This window comes from Pogona vitticeps, chromosome 2 (genome assembly GCF_051106095.1).
Source record: "Pogona vitticeps strain Pit_001003342236 chromosome 2, PviZW2.1, whole genome shotgun sequence".
Taxonomy (NCBI): domain Eukaryota; kingdom Metazoa; phylum Chordata; class Lepidosauria; order Squamata; family Agamidae; genus Pogona; species Pogona vitticeps.
In genome coordinates this window covers 252,934,479-252,946,582 of record NC_135784.1, presented here as the reverse complement: position 1 = coordinate 252,946,582, position 12,104 = coordinate 252,934,479, and the positions used below count along the sequence as shown (strand labels likewise).

At 39.5% G+C, this 12,104-nt stretch overlaps 1 long non-coding RNA gene across 1 annotated transcript in view; it reads left to right on the top strand.

Moving 5' to 3' along the window:
- Positions 1–12,104, top strand: part of LOC144586995 (uncharacterized) — a 120,229-nt gene that overhangs the window by 39,076 nt on the left and 69,049 nt on the right. The gene's annotated exons all lie outside the window — the stretch shown is intronic.

Below are 12,104 nucleotides of genomic sequence, written 5' to 3'. Positions count from 1 at the left end.
ACATTAAATAAAAGGCAGCAGCCTTTTATGTAATGTGCAAATTCTCCCCGTAAGCACATCCTCTCAATTGTCTGGTCCATTATATCTAGATACTCCAGATCAAAAATCTCTTGTTCTGAGTTTGTTTACTATGGGGAGGAAAGTACATAACAAATTTCTATGCAGATCACAACCACAGCCGTTTTATCTCCAAGTCAACACATGCAAACCATCATAATGCATGCACACTATCAACAGAATGGAAGTCTCAGAAAAAGCAACAAGATTTTACATAGCTTACATAGAAAATACATAAACATATATCCACCATCATAACAAAACAGGATAGAAATCTCAAAGAAGTCAACAAAAATTTTGTAGGTGCTCACTGAGAAAAATCATAAATACTGTACCTTGATGATTCCAGATTTAGCCATGGTAGTCCATCATGGATGAAAACATCACCATTTTCAAATTATTCGCTATAAGCTATTCACTATTTAGTTTACAAAGTTGAATATCTTAATAACTGATGATCTAAAGACATCACTTTGTGTAAGAAAAGAAGCTATGTTGAAGACAGTATAATCTTTTGTCTGAAGGAAACAAAATTACATTCTTCTAATTATCTCACATTAGCCACTCAGCTATCATTAAAACAAGGTGTAATTAAAAACAACACTAAGCACCTATAGGGTGGCACTTTTAAGGCAGAAGTTCTAAGTGATTTCCTAGTAAATTGACAAACAGATCAGTAATAAATGAGATTCTCAGAGGGCAAGCAGCCCATTTAGAACTGACTAATGGGTCTCCCTAAATAATTCAGCATCTGCAAATTGAGTATTAAAAGTACTGAAATTGGAGAAGAATAATATATCAAAAGGCAAGAGGCCAATCCTGAAGTCCATTACTAGGAAAGATAAAAAAGGGCCTTTTCAGGACCCTGTGTTAGGAGATATTTCTTGTTGTTAGTGGAGAATGTTAATGCAAATTCATTATGGTCAAGTGATTATGAAAAACACTTTATTTCCTAGTAACCGAGTGAAGGATTTTCATAGAATTCAGTCTTAATGAAGGAAGTATTTATAATGTAACATCTGACTCTACGTCAGAAGGAGAATGAAAATTGCCCCTCTAATGGAATGATCCCCCTCATAAATGAAAGGTCATCCCAGTGACAAAGCAATGGTCTAGACTCTAGAAGATTAGCTGCAAAGACAGATACAGCTTCCTGTGCTGTTATCTAAAAGAAGATCCCTCAGACAAAAAGAACTGATTTGATCATTTCCTTCCCTTCAGCTGCAAACTAGGGATACCTCGTTTTCCTTTAGAAAACAGGTCATTTTTATGAAGGCTTGAAAGATCAGGACAAATCAATGAGAGACTAGAAGACTGGATAAAGCTTAAACAGCTGATTTTTCCAGACAAGGGGGGGGGGGGGGATTGGAACTTGAAGAAAAACTAATTCTTTGGTGTGCAGCCCAATAGGTAATGGGGACACAGTGGCTTTGCTGGTAAGGGCTGTATTCTTGCACATGTCTAATTTGAAGGTCACAAATGTCTAGTAAGGGGTGAGTGTTTCCCAGCTCAATTTATAATTGGCTCAGTCTTTCTGAGGCAAAGACTGGCGTTTCACAAAAGTTCAGCCACAACCCTTCCCTGTCCCTAGAATTTTAGTTAAAACTGTAATGCTGGCATAGATAAACCACTCAGAGTTGTGGGTTTTTTAATGCAACAAGAAAAGATTATCAAGGTATGTCAATTATGTGAGCAGAATCATAGATGCATACTTCATAGATACAATTTCCAGAAAGAGGGTGACATTCAAAAACAGCAATTCATCTTCAGATGATATGAAACTCTTTTTGTAAATTACACATCCACCTCTAATTGATTTGCACACTATTTTATAAACCACATGTCATGTCTGTGTGAAACTGTACATAAGGTTTCACAGATGAATCAGTGAGTTTCATTAAGAATAAGTAATTAAATGCATTATGTTGGAAGTAACTCCATAAAGCTGGATCTAAAGTCAGATTGGAAATGTGAGCATTAGAATAGACTAAAATTTAGATGAGATGGGGACATCACGTGTAGAGGTTTAGGGTAGAAGAAGAAAAATTTAGTAGTAAAAAATTAAAAAAAAATAACTTTTGAATGATGTACCAATATTTTCTTAAAGGTTTTATAATATTCTAGTCCCAGTCCATTAGTTCCCGCTGCCTATTCGAAAAGGGGGTAGGTGATTGGATAACTAGGTAATTAGTTTCTAATTTGCTAAAAGCTATGAGATTGATTATTGCTAGGAACGGGGAAACAACATAGATTTTAGACAAAATAATTAGAACCAAAATAACTGAAACCCCTTTCCTTAAAAACGTATTATTAATTTGGAATAAGTATTGGGGGGGGGAAGCATGTATTAATAAAGGGGAAGGGAAGTTGTTATAATTGCAAGAGTCGTTATAATTCTGGGAGGGGAAGGGGACTCTATGAAAGGAAGAGAATTGACTATATCTCCGATGGTCCTGGAAGAGGGAAGGGAGCATTCTGAGATAGTGGTTTTTGATGTCGTGTGTTATTTGTTTTCTAGAGTGTTGCAATGTTTTGTTGTGTATAATGCTTCATTACAATTTTTGTTTGTCATTAATAAAATTTAAAAACAAAGTAAGCAATAATAAATTTGCATGTGATGTAAGAGTTAGGATGGGTAACTTGCAAAATGTGTTTGTAGACATATGTGGAGAATTTATCTATTTTGTGTTAATAAAGCGAGGAGGAGAAAGCATAACTCAAGGGTCTATACAGTTTTAAAAAGGGAAGTGGGGCTCCACAAGTGTAAATGGTATATATGGTTTTCCCCTAATGGTCCCAGTGGTGGGAGTCCACTATGCATGTAGTATGTCTTTTTTAAAAAAAAAAAAATCATTATTATACGTTTTACTGTTTTTAGATCTGTCATTTCTTTGAATTTGTTAAGATTTTTAAAATAAAATTTAAAAATAAGATATTAATGTAAAGTATGTCTAAAGACCGAAAGGGGAGAAACTATGTTTGTAGCTGTGCTTGTGGAAGCAACTTTTCTACAGGCAGCTGTAAAGGTAGACACCAGCTATTAGGGTTCCCTACTGCATTCTTTCTTGTCTTGTCTAATCCATTATTTCCTTGCATAAAGACTGGCTTTCAGGTGTTGTTTCACTCTTCCTCAGGAGTCCATCTTAGTCATGCAACTGTAGGCAGGAGACTCCATTCTGTTGTACCTTTGATGAATACATATAACTTCCTTATACTATTCTCATTGCTGAAAACAGTGTTCCAAGCAGCTATTTCCCATCAAAATCCAAAACATGTCCACAAAACAATTACTGTAATTTAGAGCATCTGTGAAGCAGAACACACTCTACAGGCTGTATGCACAAAATGACCTTCTGAGTAAATACAAGGGGCAATGGTAAATTATTCAGATGTCAATCAAGCACTACAGGCAGACAAAACATATATTATACACTTAACAATTATAACCTTTAACACTGTCATTACAAATCTGTTATCTATTTCCCTTAATGTTTGCATATATGTATAAAAGAAAGACACCATTATAAATCTACTGTTTTAATTAAAGACATTCAGTACCTAAAGTCTGAGTTGGTAGCATAATTTCCATGCCCTTTGTGTTGTTCTGGAAATTTTTATATCATTGTTAAACTTCCTAATACGTTAACAGAATGTGCCATACATTCACCCAAAAGGAAATCCAGAAGTCTGCAAATTCTTCACACTTTTGTCAAGAAGCATAATTTTTTTGAAAAATGTAATTATTGTAGAGACTTGAACCCCAATTTTCAAATTAAAAGTCTTTGCAAGGCAATTCATACTACAATCTTTCAGAATAACACAATGAACTACCAGTATTTCAGTCAACAATTATTCAAAACCTTAAACATCTAGAAATTTAAAGAAGTACACACCAACATAATATCAGAAAGCATTTTAAAATTAGTAAAGTCAGCCCAGTTCCTGTCAAATGAGGTTTGACAAACAACAATGCTTGAGAGCCTATTTAAAAGATGACTATGCATCTTCTGAAGGAAGGTGTTCAAGAGACAAGAACCCACCACTGTGAAGACCCTCTCTCATGTTATCAGTTTGATTGTAACTACTGACAGGATAGGATCTCTATGCCTTATCTCACTGCGTGGGCAGTCTTGTAGGGATTCAGGCTGTCCTTCAAGTGCCCCTCTTTTCACAAACAAGGTGCAAGACGTGCTTTGGATTCTGTCCTTCATTTGGAAACAAGAGGAACAACAATACCATGCCATCAGCACAAAAAGTAATAACTGATTCTCTTTGTATTTAAATATCATGTTGCCTTACATCTGAAAGGTGGAATTATAGTCTTTTAAAATAAAATTCATTGCAATTACTTCACAAATAACGCAGCTATGAATGCAGTAGTGACCTATTCAGACGGAAACATCAGCCTACACTGCAGGTCCACACACACATTAACAGCAGGTGATCAGGGAAAAGATGATAGAGTTGCCATCTTAAGTCTGCCTTTGCTGCTCTGTACTTAGCAGCACCTTTATTGAAAACACTTGATAAGCTTCCACTTCTAATGCCTGCATGCCCAGCTCTGTTGTTTTCTACTTGCTCGCTGTTTTCAAACCTAGGCTGCATCTTCAACAAGTAGACAGAAGACTCTGCATGGTTACTTTAGCAGTTGGAGTCAAGTAATACACATGCCATGGGAGAGGAAGAAAGTGCTGAATGCCCCCTTACAGTGCAATTCATCTGACAATTCCTAGCAGCAGAGATTTTATTGCTGTGGCCACTTTCTCTTTCTGAAATTGCTTACTTACTGAGGAAATAATCAGAGTGAGAGATTATGTGTATGCAGGAAATAAGCCAAAGGTAGACAAGCAAAAACAAATGAACAAATGCCACCTTCACCCTCACTGTGGCAATGAGGAGGAGGAGCAAACCTGGGCGGTGGCTGCCTGGACGTGGAGAGCAGTGTCTCTGGTGTGGGCTTGTTGATTGGCCCTGCCATGCCCCCCACCTTACCGTCTCCTCCTGATGGAGTTGGAAGAGGAGGAGGAGAACCACTGCCCAGCCATCTGTCCTGACAAATGGCTTGCCTCTCCTCCATTCTCCCAGATCAACCACAAGGGGTAGCCTCTCAAGAGCAACACCACCATGACCTCCACCCCCAGGAAGACTGACAGGAGTGGGGGGGTGCCATTAACAGGAGCTCCTGCTTGTCTGGCCCACCTGGAGGGAAGGGAGACATGCCTCCTGTCTGCTTCTGTATATACCATTTAGGCAATATATCACTTCAGAATTAAAGAAAGAAAGAACATTCTAGGGGAGCAGGGATCCAGAAACAGGAATCGGTTTATATGAGATGGCATGTGTAGCCTACAAAATCGGTACAAACAGCAAGAAATGTACCAGGTGAAAAGACAGCCATGTGAGCGAGCCCAGTAGTATATGTACCACATGACTATACATACAAATACAGTATATAGTGGTGCCTTGCTTGACGATGTTAATTCGTTCCAGCAAAATCGCTGTAGAGTGAAAACATTGTCAAACAAAATGAAACAACCCATTGAAAAGCATTGAAAACTGTTCAATGCGTTCCAATGGGCTGAATGCCTGCTCATCCAGCGAAGATCCTCCATACGGCGGCCATTTTCGGTGCCTGTAAAGCAGGAATCCGTCCTAGAAAACAGCGGGGGCCATTTTCTTCAGCCGGTGGCCATTTTGAAACCCGACGATCAGCTGTTTGCTGATTGTCATAAAGTGAAAATCAGTTCCCAAAGCAGGGAACCGATCATCGTTTAACCAAAAAAAAAAAAAAAAAACCATTTAAAACATTGTTTTGCAATCACTTTTGTGATCGCAGAAACCTAATCGTATAGCGATTTCCTTGTTAAGCGAGGCAATTGTTAACCGAGGCATGACTGTATTGCTATAAAAAAGAAACAGTTCAAATTAGGCCTTTAGTCTAGATTCCACCACAGTTCTGGTGCTGATTGACTGATTGGCTGGATTTATAACCTCTTAAAACTGGGACTCGGGATGATTTACAGTTGTCCTGAATTAAAAGTATGATTAAAATCATTGCTTTTCTAGACCAGTGGTTCTTAACCTTTGTTACTCAGATGTTTTTGAACTGCAACTCCCAGAAACCCCAGCTAGCACAGTTGGTGGTGAAGACTTCTGGGAGTTGCAGTCCAAAACTCCTGAGTAACCCAAGGTTAAGAACCAGTGTTCTAGACCACAGGTGTCAGGATTGTTTGCAAAAAAAAAAAGCTCTGGTTGGGGGAATATGGGAGTTTTAATTCAAAAAAAGGCAAAGCTTGCTAGAGCCGCTTAAACCATGAAACACAATTGAAGAGTAAAATGGAATAATGTTTGTTTTTAAAGGATCTCCACACGTTGCAGGACTGCATCTGTTTCCATTCAAGTAAAAGTGGAGTATAGAATGGAATCAGTAAGAGACTGCACAAGAGCAACACCTTTCTCTTTCATTTACAACACAGTGTTCTTGTGTGAGAGATAAAATGACTTTTCATGACAGGAGAATTCATTCTGTGAGTGGATGCGCACCTTTGGGTATATCACAAAGGGTTTGATCAAAGTTTGACTTTGTTAAGAAATATATGTTACAGACAAGCTATCAGTCAGTCTTCCATCTCTTTACTGGGGCTAAGTTTAGCTGCAAACTCCATGGCTTGAACCTTCAAACAGGTTTTTGATCTTCCTCGATTCTCCCCTTCACCCAGCTATGCCTTCACATCTAGACATCTGCATCTATCTCTCTAGGTCACCGTAAGATTCCCAATTCAAGTTTAAAACATATGTGTAATTTCTTAAATCAGATTTTAATACGAAATGCCCATTAAGCTATAAAACTCAAAGGACGCTCTTGGGACCATCACACCCACTCAGTTTTATCAATTTCGCAGGGTTCTTGTGAGGATTAAGAGGACTGCTTATATATTGTGCCATAGCGCTTAAAGCACTCGCAGAGTGGTTTACAGTTTAATTATACAGGCTACACATTGCCCCGTGCAGTGCATTGGTTACTCAATTTACTGACCTGGGATCGATGGATGGATGAGTCAACCTCGAGCTGGCTATCTGAGCCCAGGATCAAACTCGGATCATGAGCAAATACTCACTGCAGTACTGCAGTTTAACTACTGCACCACGAGGTGGGAAAGAGAGCCATGTATGCTGCCTTGAGCTGACCAAGTAAAGCTCAGGATGTTATTCATTTATTCATTTATTCATTTATTCATTTATGCATACATGCATACATGCATGCATGCATGCATACATGCATACATGCATGCATACATACATACATACATGCATGCATGCATGCATGCATGCATGCATACATACATACATACATACATACATACATACATAGACCACCCCATTAGTGCCAACAAACTATTTTGGGTAGTTTACAAATAACTCCATAAAACAAAACACTAAGTTGCAAATAAAAATAAAGCATAACCTAAAAATTAAATAACCCATGTCGCTGAATCAGTTTTAAAACTGAAGTGGACCGGGAGGCAAGGCATTCAACAAAGGTCAATGTGAAAAGCCTCCCTGAAATGTAGTGTTTTTAACTGCCTCCTAAATCAGTACAAGGAAGGGGCCTCTAGGAGTTAATTCCATAATCTCAGTGGCAACACCAAGAGGACCCTAATCTAGGAGATGACTTTTGGGCCTCTCTTGGGGTGGCTACGTGGAGGAGACTTAGGCAGATGACATTGGGGAAAGATGCTCCAACAGGTAATGTGGTCCAAAATTATGAAGAACTTTATACATGAGTGTCAGAACCTTGAACCTGATTCAGGACACAATGGGTAACCATTGGAGGCCAGAACTGGGATGATGTGATCAAATTTGCTCACACTAGCCACCAATCTGGCCACCGTATTCTGGACCCAGTGTAGTTTTCAGGTCAGTCTCTCATGCCCCCACACAGAGTGCACTGCAGTAGTCGATCCAGGAGATAACCAGTGCCTGCATCAAAGTCCTGAGGGAGCCCTCATCTAGGTAGAGGCTGAGTTGGTCTAAAAAGCCCTAAACCTTATTGGACATGGCTACAATCTGGGAATCTCAAGAAACAGCTGGGTCCAGAAGAACACCCAAGTTACAGACTCAATCCCTAAAGAGGAGGGCAACACTATCCAGTCAAGGGATAACACCCCCCACAACTTTTCAGAGGGGGCCCCTCGGGAACAAATCTCTGTCTTGTCCAGATTCAGTTTGAGCCTGTCCTTGAGGGTGGACTCATAACAAAAAAAAACCAAAAATAAAATAGCATAAACATTGCAGTTAACCTGAAAGATACTGTGCATTACTTTGACCTTAACATATTTCCTTACAAAAGTAGACATTTTATCAGATTAAAAAGATTATATCACTACTGAGGTAAGGTGGGTGCTGAACAAGGCCTACCTCTTTAGTGAAGGAATAAGTCAGTAGCCTCTTCAACTAATTCTCCAATGGTTGCATTGTGGTGGCATAATCTCGAATAGTTTAGTGGTCTGAGGCAGCTGCCATTCACAAAACCACACAAACATGCGTCCAAAAGCAGTTTATCAAATGGCCACCTTACTGTCTTTCAAGAGCTATCTCCTCTCAAGGACGAATTGACCCAAACTGGTAAGCTCCTAAATCATCTTTTCAAATAAAGCTTGAGAGAGCATGGTTGCCTTCACCTTGCCTTAATATGTACCCTAAAATGATCCATGTACAACAGAATCACTGAAGGCAATTGATCCAGGTACTTAATGTCCCCTCAAATGGAGCTCAACACAGCATCAGATTTCTTGTTACAGCTCCTTCCATTGGACAAGGGATGTTTGAGGATTTTAATTCAGTTGTCCGGCTTTTTAAAAATAAGAATTTGCCCAAATCTCCAAATTCTTATTAAAACACACATACACACACAAATTTTGCTGTGCAAATTTCCTAAACACATAAATCCTGGCTTGTAATAGTCATGTTGGTGTCTTTCAATATTCTGCTCCCTTAGCCTGCTTGGCTAACATGTATACCAAGTTTGTACCTCAGTAAATACTAGAAATTTTCTTGTGTAGAGTGATAAACTCTCTTAAGACTCAATCCTTAGAAAATTAGGCAAAAAAGTAACTTGCCTAAGTGTTCTCCTCTGTGCTCAACAAGGCTTGAGGAATCTTCCTTTATTCTCACCTCCAAAGTGTTACTCTAGTCTTCACATCACAAACACATAACAGAGAATGTTGTGCACTATTACTGTGCAACCCCCTATATATCAACAGCCAATTTTAAAATGCCATCTCATTGCAACTGCATTTATTTTGTTGGTCTCCTTTCTCTCCACCCTCAGGGCAAAGTGGAACCATGACAAGCAATCACAGTAACGTCCCAGACAAGGAGGGATGATGGTCCTTTTACTGACCTTGTACCATGCATATATACAGTATATTCACCTTGTATCTCCCTCCATTTTAAGCATTGGACTTTTGTTCATTTTTGCTCTTGGTGGCTATAGCTTTAATATACTTCTTCCCATTGCTGTGGAAAGAAAATATTTCTGACCACCCAAGCTAAACACAACTCAGGCAGGGAGGCTTTCTCCAAACCAGATGGTGAGACTGAAACTGGTATGCAGAACACGCAACAATGGGCTCAAGTTACAGGAAGCCAGATTTCAACTGAATATCAGGAAAAACTTCCTAACTGTTAGAGCAGTAAGACCATGGAACCAATTACCTCGAGAGGTGGTGAGTGCTCCAGTACTGGAGGCATTCAAGAGAAATTTAGATAGTCTCCTGGCAGATCTCTTTGATTTGTATCCCTGCATCGAGCAGGGGGTTGGACTTGATGGCATTATAGACCCCTTCCAACTTCACTATTCTATGATTCTATGACAAATTGAGTTCATTCACCCACCATGAACATTAAGATAATCACCAGAGTTTAAGAGGGACATTCAAGGAAACCTTGACTACCCAGTGAACATTTTAGGAAGGAATCCTCCCTTGTTATGGAAAGGTAAGTCAAAACTGCAGAGCTGGAAGGGACCCTATGGATCACTGAGTCAAGGGGCCTCAGAAGGAAATAGAACACCGTGCCTCTGGCTCCACAGCCAGACGCCTCAACCACTGAGCTATTCAGAGCAGGAAGTCTGGGCATGATCACTTTACACTTTATCCCCAGTTGTGTCCCCCTGTTGGGACTGTCAAGTTTGATCCTTTTTGAGGTGACTACAAGGTGTATAGCTAATAGTGAACCAGCATGGACTTTTTCAGTGGAGTATATATAGCACAATATAGACAAAGTGTAGATATTTATATTCCCTACATTATTCTAGAAGCCTGACATAGCAGATAGTGCTGACGTAACAGTTCATGTGGTCCTGAGCAATTTGAGGGTTCTGAAGATACACTGGAGACTGGGATGAGAAAGAATAGCTTTCTATTATTCCTTTTTTTTTCTTCCTGGCTTGCCGTAAGAGATATTTTCCAAGACTAGAGATGCCCCAAATCCCACTAGATAGATTTATAACAAAAAGGCATAGTAGAAATGGTTATTTCACATCTAGCAACACTGAAGCAAGAAAAAGAAACAGCGTGTAGCAAAAAAAAAAAACCTAACAGAGCTTCAGAGATCTTTCCCCACTTTCCTGCCTCTTAGACTCCAAAACACAATTAAACAAGCTCAGTAGAACAGCTGCTGCTGCTTCTTCTTCTTCTTCTTCTTCTTCTTCTTCTTCTTCTTCTTCTTCTTCTTCTTCTTCTTCTTCATCATCATCATCATCATCATCATCATCATCATCATCCATAAAATTATTTGTCAACCAAGTAAAACATGACAATGTCAAATTCATTTCTTTACCTCTTAAATTTAACTTACATTGCATGAGCTGAAGGGAATTTTCTGACCCCAGTGAAATGGGCCTTTTCCGTCACTTCTCTTTTAGACTGAAAGAATGGCTAAAGGGCAAGAACATTGTGGACACTTTTGGAGAAAAGTGTCAGAATCAGGCAGAACAAAGAAAAGTGGTGTTTCCAAATCAGCTACAGGGCTACGAAAAGCCCTCAGCTCCCCGCAAGCTGGTTCACTAAATTTTCCTCTGTCATTTTGTGACTAGAAATGACCTCACCAGACTCTACATATTTCTATCCAACTGACTGAGAGGCCATTACAAGTGTGGTGGTGGTAGGAGTACATTGCTTACTAGATTGTCCACATTCTATAATGTTCATCTTTTACTTCAGATAGTTTATACGGTGCCTTCATTACACCTGAGACTGTGTGTGAGAGACAGTGTAGCATGCATGACTGACTCTCTTCTATGGGCTTTGATTGGACTGGTCAAAATATCATGACCGTCTATCATTTCATTCATTAATTAATGTATTGATTAATTAATTAATGTAGCTAGCTACAATAATTAATTCCTGTAGCTAGCTGATGCAGGGGGAATTTGTGGAAGGGCAGTAACTGGGCATGGAGCAGAATGGAGAGCTCCCTCTGGGGAGGGAATGCAAGGAAGGAAAGAAGTTGGAAAGAGCTTTGCTATACACTGAGGGTCCTCCACCTTCTCAGAGTTGATGGCACTGCTTCTTGGCCCATTGGCAGTCCCCCCCCCCGGTCCCCATCTGGAAAAAATATAAATACAAATACCTGCATGAGCTGAGGTACCGGTCACCTCTGCACCACCTTGGAGCAGATCTGTCCCAAATCTGTACAGCAAATGTTTGGATACAAATTGGGTCAGATAGTACTTGCACACTCCCAGAATAAAATATAAAATATAAAATACAGAAATCCAGCATAGTTCAGTTGAATAAAGAGAAACAAAGAGTTGAGCCTTCAAGGTAAAATAAATAGGAAAAGAAATGTAGAAAGGAGAAGAATCTCTTGGCTGGAAGAACTTAGAGACAGGTTGTAATGAAGCAAAGCGTCATTGTTCAGAGCTGTCACATCCTGCATCAGAGGGACCATAATGATCTCCAGCCTCCAGAAGGAGGAGGAAGGGGAAGAGAAACAGCAGGAGAAGGAGAAAGAGGACCATATTGTACTTCACCTGCCATATA